Source organism: Grampus griseus (assembly GCF_964374135.1).
Source record: "Grampus griseus genome assembly, chromosome: 11".
NCBI classification, from domain to species: Eukaryota; Metazoa; Chordata; class Mammalia; order Artiodactyla; family Delphinidae; genus Grampus; species Grampus griseus.
In genome coordinates this window covers 38,936,487-38,949,463 of record NC_139005.1, presented here as the reverse complement: position 1 = coordinate 38,949,463, position 12,977 = coordinate 38,936,487, and the positions used below count along the sequence as shown (strand labels likewise).

Genomic DNA, 12,977 nt, shown 5'->3' with positions numbered 1-12,977 from the left:
CTCAAATCGTTTGCAATGGTGTTGACTTTCACTTCATTTCTTCTGTCAAAGACTGAAAAAATATGTATAAGTTTGACACCAACATTGTGCCTCTGGATGTATTTCATGGTATTACCATGTTTTTGCTTCATTTATTTTGAAACTGAATTTTGTAGCCTTAAAAGATCATGGAAGTTTTGTCTTCACTGTGGGTTATACCTCTTATCGTTATATTATAATGATATTATAAAATGGAACTCTTTTATAGTTTAATGTTTTTTCTTTGAATTTCACTTTCTGTGATGTTAATATTTCCACCTTGTTCTTTCTTTTTTAGAAGTCACCATGTATATCTTTGCCCATCATGGCAGCTTTAATGTTTCTGTATCATTTTGTTATATGCTTAAAGCACCATATCATTAGATTTTTGTTTCTTAAATCTGTGCCTTTTAATGAGGTTACTTAAAACTTTGTATTTAATACCACTGTGATTTTTACATACAGTTATAAATTATGGGTTTAATTTATTCAACTGTCTTATTTGATCATTTTTGTTGTAAACTTCCTTTCTCTACTTTTATTTTTGCCATAAAAATAGACAAAAGAGCTAAAGTTCATCAAGCTATCAGCCAGCAGTGTTCTGTATACTATTAAAAAAAAGTCTTTATTCATTATAACATCCTTGTAAGGTAGAAGTTCCATTTTTAAAAACGAAGATACTGAGTGTGTCTGAGACCATTAACTTGCCTAAGTCACTTAGCCAGTAAGTGATGGAGTCAGGATTGATGTCCAATACTTCTTCAGTACAAAATGAAAATTCATGACCAATCTCTTTCCCTTTCTCTCTCTCCCCCCCCCCTCAGCTTCATTGTTTTATCATCTCTAGTGAATTGGAACATATAGCTTGTGACCTTCTGATTATAAAATGGTCTACTGAGCATATGATGCAGTATTTCTTTTAAGAAACAAACCATGGAAAAATATTAAAGAGGGTTTTTAAGTGAATTTACCTATTGTCAAATCAAAAGGGTGATTACTTAGAAGACCAGATATTAAGCAGTTACTGAGAAACTGAAAGCAGTTCTGATGGTACTAAAGAGAGAAATAGTAACTTGAAAGTATGCAAGGGTGAACAGAAAAGTACCAACACAAAAAAGTAGGAGAAAAATCAGAAAGTTTCCTGATTAGACAAGTAGAAGCCAGGAAGAGGGGAAAGTAAAAGGGTACCAATAGGGACTTTGGTTGGAGTAATGCATGAGCAAATACACGTGGCATCAAACAGGCAACTGCAACTGGGTGACGTGTTTCATTGTAGGACCAGAGCTCGGGAAGAAGAGAGTGCCTCCCTTTGGCTGATGATGTCAGGGAAGAACAATAAGTACTGGAGGCCAGAATAATATTACCTGGTGTACCCTATCTGGCAGCATATGCCCACATAAAATCAAATTTCTCCATAAAGTATGGAGCTCAAGCCCTAGAAGCTGCTGCTACTTCTCCACAAAGCTATGTAGTTGGGAACCTCAACTGCAAAGTTCATAAGCAAAAGAGCAAAAAAAAAAAAGTATATATAATACACAGACAAGCTCTACCCACCACCAGTCCCTCCCATCAGGAAACTTGCACAAGCCTCTGAGATGGCCTCATCCACCAGAGGGCAGACAGCAGAATGAATAAGAACTACAGTCCTGCAGCCTGTGGAACAAAAATCACATTCACAGAAAGATAGACAAGATGAAAAGGCAGAGGGCTAGTTACCAGATGAAGGAACAAGATAAAACTGAAGAAACACAACTAAATGAAGTGGAGATAGGCAACCTTCCAGAAAAAGAATTCAGAATAATGATAGTGAAGATGATCCGGGACCTCGGAAAAAGAATGGAGACAAAGATTGAGAAGATGCAAGAAATGTTTAAAAAACACCTAGAAGAATTAAAGAACAAACGAACAGAGATGAACAATACAATAACTGAAATGAAAACTATACTAGAAGGAATCAATAGCAGAATAACTAAGGCAGAAGAACGGATAAGTGACCTGGAAGACAGAATGGTGGAATTCACTGCTGCGGAACAGAGTAAAGAAAAAAGAATGAAAAGAAATGAAAACAGCCTAAGACAGCCTCAGGGACAACATTAAACACAACAACATTCTCATTATAGGGGTTCCAGAAGGAGAAGAGAGAGAGAAAGGACCAGAGAAAATGTTTGAAGAGATTATAGTCAAAAACTTCTCTAACATGGGAAAGGAAATAGCCACCCAAATCCAGGAAGTGCAGCAAGTCTCATAGAGAATAAACCCAAGGAGAAACACGCCAAGACACATAGTAATCAAATTGGCAAAAATTAAAGACAAAGAAAAATTATTGAAAGCAGCAAGGGAAAAATGACAAATAACATACAAGGGAACTCCCATAAGGTTAACAGCTGAGTTCTCAGCAGAAACTCTACAAGCCAGAAGGCAGTGGCATGATATACTTACAGTGATGAAAGGGAAGAACCTACAATGAAGATTACTCTACCCGGCAAGGATCTCATTCATATTCGATGGAGAAATCAAAAGCTTTACAGACAAGCAAAAGCTAAGAGAATTCAGTACCACTAAACCAGCTCTACAACAAATGCTAAAGGAACTTCTCTAAGTGGGAAACACAAGGGAAGAAAAGGACCTACAAAAACAAACCCAAAATGATTAAGAAAATGGTCGTAGGAACATACATATCGATAATTACCTTAAATGTAAATGGATTAAATGCTGCGACCAGAAGACACAGGCTTGCTGAATGGATGCAAAAACAAGACCCATATATATGCTGTCTACAAGAGACCCACTTCAGACTTAGGGACACACACAGACTGAAAGTGAGGGTATGGAAAAATATATTCCATGCAAATGGAAATCAAAAGAAAGCTGGAGTAACAATGCTCATAACAGATAAAATAGACTTTAAAGAATGTTACAAGAGATAAGGAAGGACACTACATAATGATCAAGGGATCAATTTAAGAAGAAGGTATAACAATTATAAATATATATGCACCCAACATAGGAGCACCTCAATACATTAGGCAACTGCTAACAGCTATAAAAGAGGAAATCGACAGTAACACAAAAATAGTGGGGGACTTTAACACCTCATTTACACCAATGGACAGATCATCCAAAATGAAAATAAATAAGAAAACAGAAGCTTTAAATGACACAATAGATCAGATAGATTTAATTGATATTTATAGGACATTCCATCCAAAAACAGCAGATTACACTTTCTTCTCAAGTGCGCACGGACCATTCTCCAGGATAGATCACATCTTGGGTCACAAATCAAGCCTCGGTAAATTTAAGAAAATTGAAATCATATCAAGCATCTTTTCTGACCACAACGCGATGAGATTAGAAATGAATTACAGGGGAAAAAACGTAAAAAACAAACACATGGAGGCTAAACAATACGTTACTAAATAACCAGGAGACCACTGAAGAAATCAAAGAGGAAATAAAAAAATACCTAGAGACAAATGACAACGAAAACATGATGATCTGAAACCTATGGGATGCAGCAAGAGCAGTTCTAAGAGGGAAGTTTATAGCTATAAAAGCTACCTCAAGAAACAAGAAAAATCTCAAATAAACAATCTAACATTACACCTAAAGGAACTAGAGAGAGAAGAACAAACAAAACCCAAAGTTAGCAGAAGGAAAGAAATCAGAAAGATCAGAGCAGGAAGAAATGAAATAGAAACAAAGAAAACAATAGCAAAGATCAATAAAACTAAAAGCTGGTTCTTTGAGAAGATAAACAAAATTGATAAACCATTAGCCAGACTCATCAAGAAAAAGAGGGAGAGGACTCAAATCAATAAAATTAGAAATGAAAAAGGAGAAGTTACAACAGGCACCACAGATATACAAAGCATCCTAAGAGACTACTACAAGCAACTCTATGCCAATAAAATGGACAACCTGGAAGAAATGGAAAAATTTTTAGAAGGTATATCCTGCCAAGACTGAACCAGGAAGAAACAGAAAATATGAACAGACCAATCACAAGTAATGAAATTGAAACTGTGACTAAAAACCTTCCAACAAACAGAATTCCAGGACCAGATGGCTTCACAGGTGAATTCTATCAAACATTTAGAGATGAGCTAACACCTACCCTTCTCAAACTGTTCCAAAAAATTGTGGAGGGAGGAACACTCCCAAACTCATTTTATGAGGCCACCATCACCCTGATACCAAAACCAGAGAAAGATACTACAAAAAAAGAAAATTACAGACTAGTATCACTGATGAATATAGATGCAAAAATCCTCAACAAAACACTAGCAAACAGAATCCAACAACACATTAAAAGGATCATAAACCATGATGAAGTGGGATTTATCCCAGAGATACAACTTTTCTTCAATATACGCAAATCAATCAATGTGATACACCATATTTACAAATTGAAGAAGAAAAACCATATGATCATCTCAATAGATGCAGAAAAACTTTTGACAAAATTCAACATCCATTCATGATAAAAACTCTCCAGAAAGTGAGCATAGAGGGAACCTACCTCAACATAATAAAGGCCATATATGACAAACCCACAGCAAACGTCATTCTCAATGGTGAAAAACTGAAAGCATTTCCTCTAAGATCAGGAACAAGACAAGGATGTCCACTCTCACCACTATTATTCAACATAGTTTTGGAAGTCCTAGCCACGGCAATCAGAGAAGAAAAAGAAATAAAAGGAATACAAATTGGAAAAGAAGAAGTAAAACTGTCACTGTTTGCAGATGACATGATACTATACATAGAGAATCCTAAAGATGCCACCAGAAAACTACTAGAGCTAATCAATGTATTTGGTAAAGTTGCAGGATACAAAGTTAATGCACAGAAATGTCTTGCATTCCTATACACTAATGATGAAAAATCTAAAAGAGAAATTAAGGAAACACTCCCATTTACCATTGCAACGAAAAGAATAAAATACCTAGGAATAAACCTACCTAGGGAGACAAAAGACCTGTATGCAGAAAACTATAAGACACTGATGAAAGAAATTAAAGATGATACCAACAGATGGAGAGGTATACCATGTTCTTGGATTGGAAGAATCAATATTGTGAAAATGGTTATACTACTCAAAGCAATCTACAGACTCAATGCAATCCCTGTCAACTTACCAATGGCATATTTTATGGAACTAGAACAAAAAATCTTAAAATTTGTATGGAGACACAAAAGACCCCGAATAGACAAAGCAGTCTTGAGGGAAAATAACGGAGCTGGAGGCATCAGACTCCCTGATTTCAGACTATACTACAAAGCTACACTAATGAAGGCAATATGGTTCTGGCACAAAAATAGAAACATAGATCAATGGAACAAGATAGAAAGCCCAGAGATAAACCCACGCACCTATGGTCAACTAATCTACGACAAAGGAGGCAAGGATATACAATGGAGAAAAGACAGCCTCTTCAATAAGTGGTGCTGGGAAAACTGGACAGCTACATGTAAAAGAATGAAATTAGAACACTCCCTAACACCATACACTTAAAATAAACTCAAAACGCATTAGAGACCTAAATGTTAAGACTGGACACTATAAAACTCTTAGAGGAAAACATAGGAAGAACACTCTTTGACATAAATCACAGCAAGATCTTTTTTGATCCACCTCCTAGAGTAATGAAAATAAAAACAAAAATAAACAAATGGGACCTAATGAAACTTCAGAGCTTTTGCACAGCAAAGGAAACGATAAGACAAAAAGACAACACTCAGAATGGGAGAAAATATTTGCAAACAAATCAAGGGACAAAGGATTAATCTCCAAAATATATAAATAGCTCATGCAGCTCAATATTTAAAAAACAAACAACCCAACCCAAAAATGGGCAGAAGACCTAAATAGACAATTCTCCAAAGAAGACATACAGATGGCCAAGAAGCACATGAAAAGCTGCTCAACATCACTAATTATTAGAGAAATGCAAATCAAAACTATAATGAGGTACCATCTCACACCAGTTAGAATGAGCATCATCAGAAAATCTACAAACAACAAATGCTGGAGAGGGTGTGGAGAAAAGGGAACCCTCTTGCACTGTTGGTGGGAATGTAAATTGATACAGCCACTGTGGAGAACAGTATGGAGGTTCCTTAAAAAACTGAAAATAAAATTACCATATGATCCAGCCATCCCACTACTGGGCATATACCCAGAGAAAACCATTATTCAAAAGACACATGAACCCCAGTGTTCATTGCAGCACTCTTTAGAATAGCCAAGTCATGGGAGCAACCTAAATGCCCATTGACAGACGAATGGGTAAAGAAGACGTGGTACATATATACAATGGAACATTACTCAGCCATAAAAAGGAATAAGACTGGGTCATTTGTTGAGACATGGATGGATCTAGAGACTGTCATACAGAGTGAAGTAAGTCAGAAAGAGAAAAACAAATATCATATTAACACATATATGTGGAACCTAGAAAAATGGTACAGGGCAGGGAAGAAATTGAGACACAGATTTCAGGGCAGAAATTGAGACACAGATGTAGAGAACAAATGTATGGACACCAAGGGGGGAAAGCTGCGTGGGGGTGGGGGTGTGATGAATTGGGTGATTGGGATTGACATATATACACTGACGTGTATAAAATTGATGACTAATAAGAACCTGATGTATAAAAAATATAGACAAAAAAGCCTAGGGCCTATGTGAAGAAAATAAAAAATTATACTGTAAGCAAAAAGAAAAGGCTGAAACAAAGAAAAGGTAGAACAAATTGTAAAGCTTACTGCCAAAGTAATATTGACATATTGGTGAAAAAACAACTCCAGCTGAAATCTCAAGGGAATTTTTCAAACTATAAATCCAATTACGAAGTGAAATTATAAGAATAAATGAAAAAATAACATAAAAGTATAAACATTAGAAACCAGCATCGTTATATATTAAAGTATATACCGTATCTACAGTCATTAGAGAGTGTGGCACTACTGTAAAAACAGACACATCAAAGAATAGAATAGGAAACCTAGAAATAAAAGCCAGTGAATATAGAAATTTAAGACAGGTTTATAAGCTCTCATCTCCAATTCCAAAATCTCCAAAAATCTCTAAAAGCCAAACTTTTTTTTCCAGAACTAGTTTGGAGGAAACACTGGAAGTTAATTGATATGAGGCTATTTGTAGACTCTTAAAATCCCATGTAGAAGGGGTACTCAGAAGTTTCATTATAGAAATAGTAATATGTTTGACTACAGGGTGCAGCAGAGGTGTTATATAATATGTGGTATATTCCATATAAATTTTTTCTGAAGGATTGGGGTAACATCAGAAATATACTAAAATCTAGATGGGTGAGTAAAATTTTCACTAATGTGGACTTTATGTCTCAGACGAAAAGTTATCTAAGTCTTAGTGTTTTTACATGTAGAAAACTTTAAAGGCAATATATTTTATTACCCAAGGAAGGGTGCCAAATTCTATTATATTTTTAAGGCTTCTTATGGAAGAAAGAAGGTTATTAATTGTTTCTGCTCTATTTTAAATGGATAAATGTGAGTAGTTCTGCATATAAACTGAGTGGATATGCTTGATGGAAAGGGAGAGACAAGGGAAGTGAAAGAGCATGGTTGATTCAGAGAGATGCTCAAAGAGAAGGGTTAAGATGGAATACAGAGCAGAGAGAAGCACTCACCAGAGGTGAAGGAGAAGGGCCTCCTTCCCGCGCTGGAGGGGAGAAAAGAAGAATAACTCCATGTGTGGGGATTAGGGAGTTAGAGATCGCCCATAACAGGAACAGGAACATGTCCTCTGCCAATTATCAGCTGAGAGTTAGGAGTGTGAGGTTAAAGGAGCAGGGAGCTTCAAGAGAGTAATGAAATGACTGAACTTGTCACAGTGAGAAAGGAGAGTATATGTACTTGGTTGAAGAGAGAGAGAGAGAGAGAGAGAGAGAGAGAGAGTGTGTGTGTGTGTGTTTTCAGAATGCTAGGACTATCAGGGAATAAAGACTCTAAGCAGAGTCTCACACACTGGAGTTCACCTGGTCCCCTAATAGTAAAGCCATTTATAGCCAGAAGCATTCTGCAGTCCTGTGTCCTCCACTGGCCACAGCAGGACTAGTAGCTTGTCCCTCTCTGGACTGAGAACCACATTGGCTCTGGCTGCTGCTGCCTCTCCCATGGGCAGTGAACTGGTCCTGGCTCCCAACAGTTCTTACTCAACATCTGTCTCCAGGGCTCAGCTGGCACAAGATTACCAATGAGTTGATGAAAAAAGAGATATAAGTCACATAAACTGGGCAGGCGCTGTCCTCAGGACTGAGGGAGACAAAAGGAGAGGAAAACGATAAGGAAGAGTACCAGATTCTCTTAGCTGAGACCAAAAGACTCAAATCCGCGCAACTGGATACTGGGACACTTTAGCCTTAAAGAGTGGATCTTTTATAGATTAAAAAGTCCTATTCACTGAGTGTGACTCAGATCGTTGTCCCACCAAATGAATAAGTATTTGTTTCTCTCCAGGGATAGGATATCTAAGAAACCATGACAAATCTTAGCATTATTGATGAATTTGTGCTGCTATGATTGTCTAGTGACCCGGATATCCAGACCATGCTCTTTGTTCTCTTCCTGGGGATTTACCTCCTGACCCTGATAGGGAACCTGATGATGATCCTGTTGATCAGGGCTGATTCTCACCTCCACATGCCCAGGTACTTCTTCCTTGGACATTTATCTTTCCTAGACATATGCTACTCTTTAGTCACTGTGCCCAAGATGCTGCAGAATTTCCTATCTCAGAAGAAAACCATTTCGGTGTGGGGCTGCATTACCCAGAGTTTCTTTTTCATGATTTCTGGAATCACTGAGAGCTGCTTGCTCTCTGCTACGGCCTATGACCGCTATGCTGCCATGTGTCACCCTCTGCTCTCCACCGTGGTCATGAATAGACCTCTCTGCACTGCAATCGTTGGTACAGCATGGGTGATGGGGTTTCTGAACTCACTAGTGAATAATCGTTGTGTTCAGAACTTACAGTTCTATGGTCCCAATCTCATCTCCCATTTCAGTTGTGAACTGCCTTCACACTTCCCTCTGTCCTGCAGTGATACCACACCTAACACCATCCTGCTGGCTAGGTTTTTTGCATTTCTAGGACTTGTGACACTTCCCCTGATTCTCTTCTCTTACTCAAAAATTATTCTTGCCATTCTAAGTACCTCTTCCTCTAAAAGCCAAGGTGAAGCCTTCTCCACCTGCTACTCCCATCTCACCGTGGTGCTCTTGTTCTATGGGACGGCTCTATTCAGGTACATCAGCCCCTCTTCAGGACCAGTACTGTAGTGAGTTATCTCTATACGGTATGGTGTGATCACTTCCTTATTAAACCCTCTCATTTACAGCTTCAAGAACTAGGAGGTAAAGGCAGCTCTGCAGAGGATGCTGAGGCAGCAAATATGTGTCTCAGGGTAAGAAACCTCAACATGATGTTTGTTCTATAAGAAAACCAATCTACAAGGGCTGAGAACTTTGTAAGCTTAGAGCTCATGTATAACTTGATTTTTAATTAAATTCAACTGTTTTTATTTCTTATTCAAAGTTAAGTAACTTCCAAAAGATAAGCAATATAGTCAGAGAAGTATTTGGCCCATCCTGGGTTTTAGGGGAAAGGTTCACAGACATTAGCTCCTACCATAGCCTTTGGAAACTAATCCAGAAAGAATGACTTCACTACAGTTGAGGAGGCTGAACCAGAACAAAGACTCTGACAAGAACTAAGATTCTGAGCCCAGGACTTTTACCTGTGGAGTTACACAAAGGAACCCATTAGTAGAAGGGCACAGAACAAGTAAACTACACGCAGACAATGCTCCAGGATAAGACAGTTCAGCACCCTCCATTCACCTGACCTGGTGGCACCATAGGCATCAAATGGCATGTGTGCCTGCAAATAGTCAAAGAATAGTGAACACAAAGAATGAACATATTAAATGTCCATGAACAGGTGACTGGATAAAGAAAATGTGATATATACATACAATGGAGTATTATTCAGCTTTAAAACAAGAAGGCAATTCTACAGTGTGTGACAACATAGATTGAGGCCATTGTGTTAAGTGAGAGAAGCCAGTCGCAGGAGAAATCCTGTGTAGCTCTACTTATATGAGATAGCTAAAGCAAACTCACAGAAGCAGAAAGCAGAATGGTGGTTGCCAGGGACTAGGGGAAAGGGGGAACTGGGAAGCTGCTACTCATTGGGTATAGAGTTTCAGTCAAGAAGATGAAAATAGTTCTGAAGATCTTCCACACAGCAATATGCATATAGTTAACAATACTGTACAGTTAAAATTTGTTAAGAGGGTAAAATTTATGTTTTGTGTTTTTTACCACAATAAAAATAAATATATATATAAGAAGATTGAACATATTGTTATGCTAAAAATTGATTTTTCATTCTGCTACAGCCTCTTGCCTGAAGGCATACATTATAAAATGCAGCATTTGTATTTGATGTATAAACATTCTGTAAACAAAAAAAAGCAGAAGTAAATTAAAGCAAATTAAAACATCAAGAGAGCATTATTTTTATATTTATCTTAACATAAAGAAATATCAAGAAATACAATGATAAAATGGGCACACAGATATGTGTATACATTGTTGACCATGTTTTATTTTAGCTAAACCTTTCATAAATCAATCTAGTTATATGTATCAATGTTAAGAGTTATAACATGATCATACAGGTTTTAAAACACCACTGTTATTATAAGTGAAGAAGTTCTTATACCTTCCCCTAAATGAAGATGCACACTGTCCCACTAGTCATTGTAGCTACCCTGGCTAAATTCATCACTACACATATTCCACCACAGTATCACGAAATAATCTGTTCCTTAAAGATCAAACTGTGAGTGACATCAGCAAAATGAAGAAATAGGAATACTCAATCGTTGTTCCCCCATAGAAACAGCGATGTAAAAATTATGAACCAAAATACCTTTATGAGAATTCCAGATTCCAAATAAGAAGTTTCAGCACCCCAGATAAGCACAAAAACCAAGAACAGCCACGCTGAAATGGGTAAGAAGAGCAATTTCACTTTAACTGCATTAGCCCCTCCCTGCAAACTGCACAGCCCAGGGCCAAGAGAGATCTCCTCAGCCAATGACTTCTCCCATGGTGGGGAAAAGAGATTAGAGTGTGCGCTCAGCCTCCGAGCCTTTCAGTGCACTCACTCCCCAAGGGTCCAGGTCCTGTCTCACCTCACACCAAGTGCTGAAGGAACTAGCATAGTCCAGATGCCTGGGGCAGCTAAGAACAAAGGAAAAGCAGAGGGTGGCTTCCTACAGCTAGCAAGGATCTTCAAGATTGGGAAAATGTGCAGAACTGAGGCTTCTCCCTCAGAAGGGAGGCAGAGGAGTAGGGCATGCCTCCAATGTCTTTACCTTTCAGGGTCCTACCCACGGCACTAGCTTCTGTGTAGCCTCACATCAAGTGCTGACAGAACCAGCAAAGTTAGACACCAGAGGGAATGAGAGATTACAGCCTCCATTAAAAAAAAAAAAAAAGGCTGGTCATCTGGAACAATTTAGAGTGTTTGTGTCTTCAAAAAATGCAGACATCAGCACAAAGCTACAAGGGACTCGACTGATCTTTCAGGAAAATATAACATAGTCAAAGGAGAAAAATAAATCTCTAGTAACTGACCCTAAAGAAATAGAGATCTATGAATTTGCTGACAAAATTCAAAACAATCTTCTAAAAGAAGCTCAGTGAGTTACAGTAGAACTCAGTCAATTAAGCGAATTCAGGAAAATGATATATGAACAAAATGAAAAACATCAATAAAGAGATAGAAACAATAAAAAGAACCACTCAGAAATACTGGAGATGAGAGCAGATTGGTGGTTGCCAGAAGTGGGGGATGGGGGTTGGATAAAATGGGTGATGGTGTCAAAAGGTACAAACTTCCAGTTATAAAATAACTCCTGGGGATGTAATGTACAGCATGACAAATATGTTAATACTCTATTGTATACCTGAAAGTTGCTAAGAGAGTAACCTTAAAAGTTCTCATCACAAGAGAAAAAAAAACGTAACTGTGTGTGGTGATGGATGCTAGCTAAACTTATTGCGGTGATCATTTTGCAGTGTATACATATATCAACCATTATGTTGTACACCTAAAACGAACACAATGTTATATGTCAATATCTCAATTAAAAAAAAAAACCTCACCATTTAAAAAATGACCATAAAGATACAGAAAAGGAGAAAAACTGGCAACAACACTATGGATTTTAAATGAGAGAGGAACAGTTGCTAAAATCCAGGTGGAATTTCAACCAACTGTTTCATTGATGATGGACTGAAAACATACTTTTAAACTACTTTTCATGAGCCCTTCCCTCTGAAACATGACAGATGTCAAAACCCAGGGAAAATTTGGCATCCCCTACCCACACTGTCTGCATTTAACTCCAGTATGCAGGTACTTTGCTGACCATAAACAAACACCTACTGAGGCAGAGAGAACTAAAGTTCTATTATTTACCTTCTCTTCCACCTCCTAATCTCATTAGCATCTATCTCTCCTTTAATTCAGAAACAAGTCCCAGAAACAACACAGCAGAAAGAGGGATTCTGTGGGTCAGAAATTGGAAAGGGCACAGTAAGGATGACTTTTATGTGCTTCACCCCATCTGGGCTTCAGCTAGGAGGAGTCAAAGGCTTGGGGTGACTCAACAGCTGGGAGCTGAGATTACCTATATGCTCCTTCAGTCACAGAATCTGACACATAGGCTGGGAGGACTTGATGACAGAGAATGCCCATCAGAGTGGTTTGGCTTCATCACTGCATGGTACCCTTTGGATAGTCAGACTTATGCATGGCATTCCTGGGCTCTGAGTATGAGAGTTCAAGAGAAGAAGGTAAAAGTAGCATGGACTTTTCTGGCTTTACCTAGGAAGTC

General features: G+C 38.0%; 1 pseudogene across 1 annotated transcript; it reads left to right on the top strand.

Moving 5' to 3' along the window:
• Window positions 1-8,544: 8,544 nt before the first annotated feature.
• Window positions 8,545-9,474, top strand: LOC309829220 (olfactory receptor 5BS1-like; annotated as a pseudogene). The gene has a single exon. The product of its transcript is annotated as an olfactory receptor 5BS1-like (transcript).
• Window positions 9,475-12,977: the final 3,503 nt, after the last annotated feature.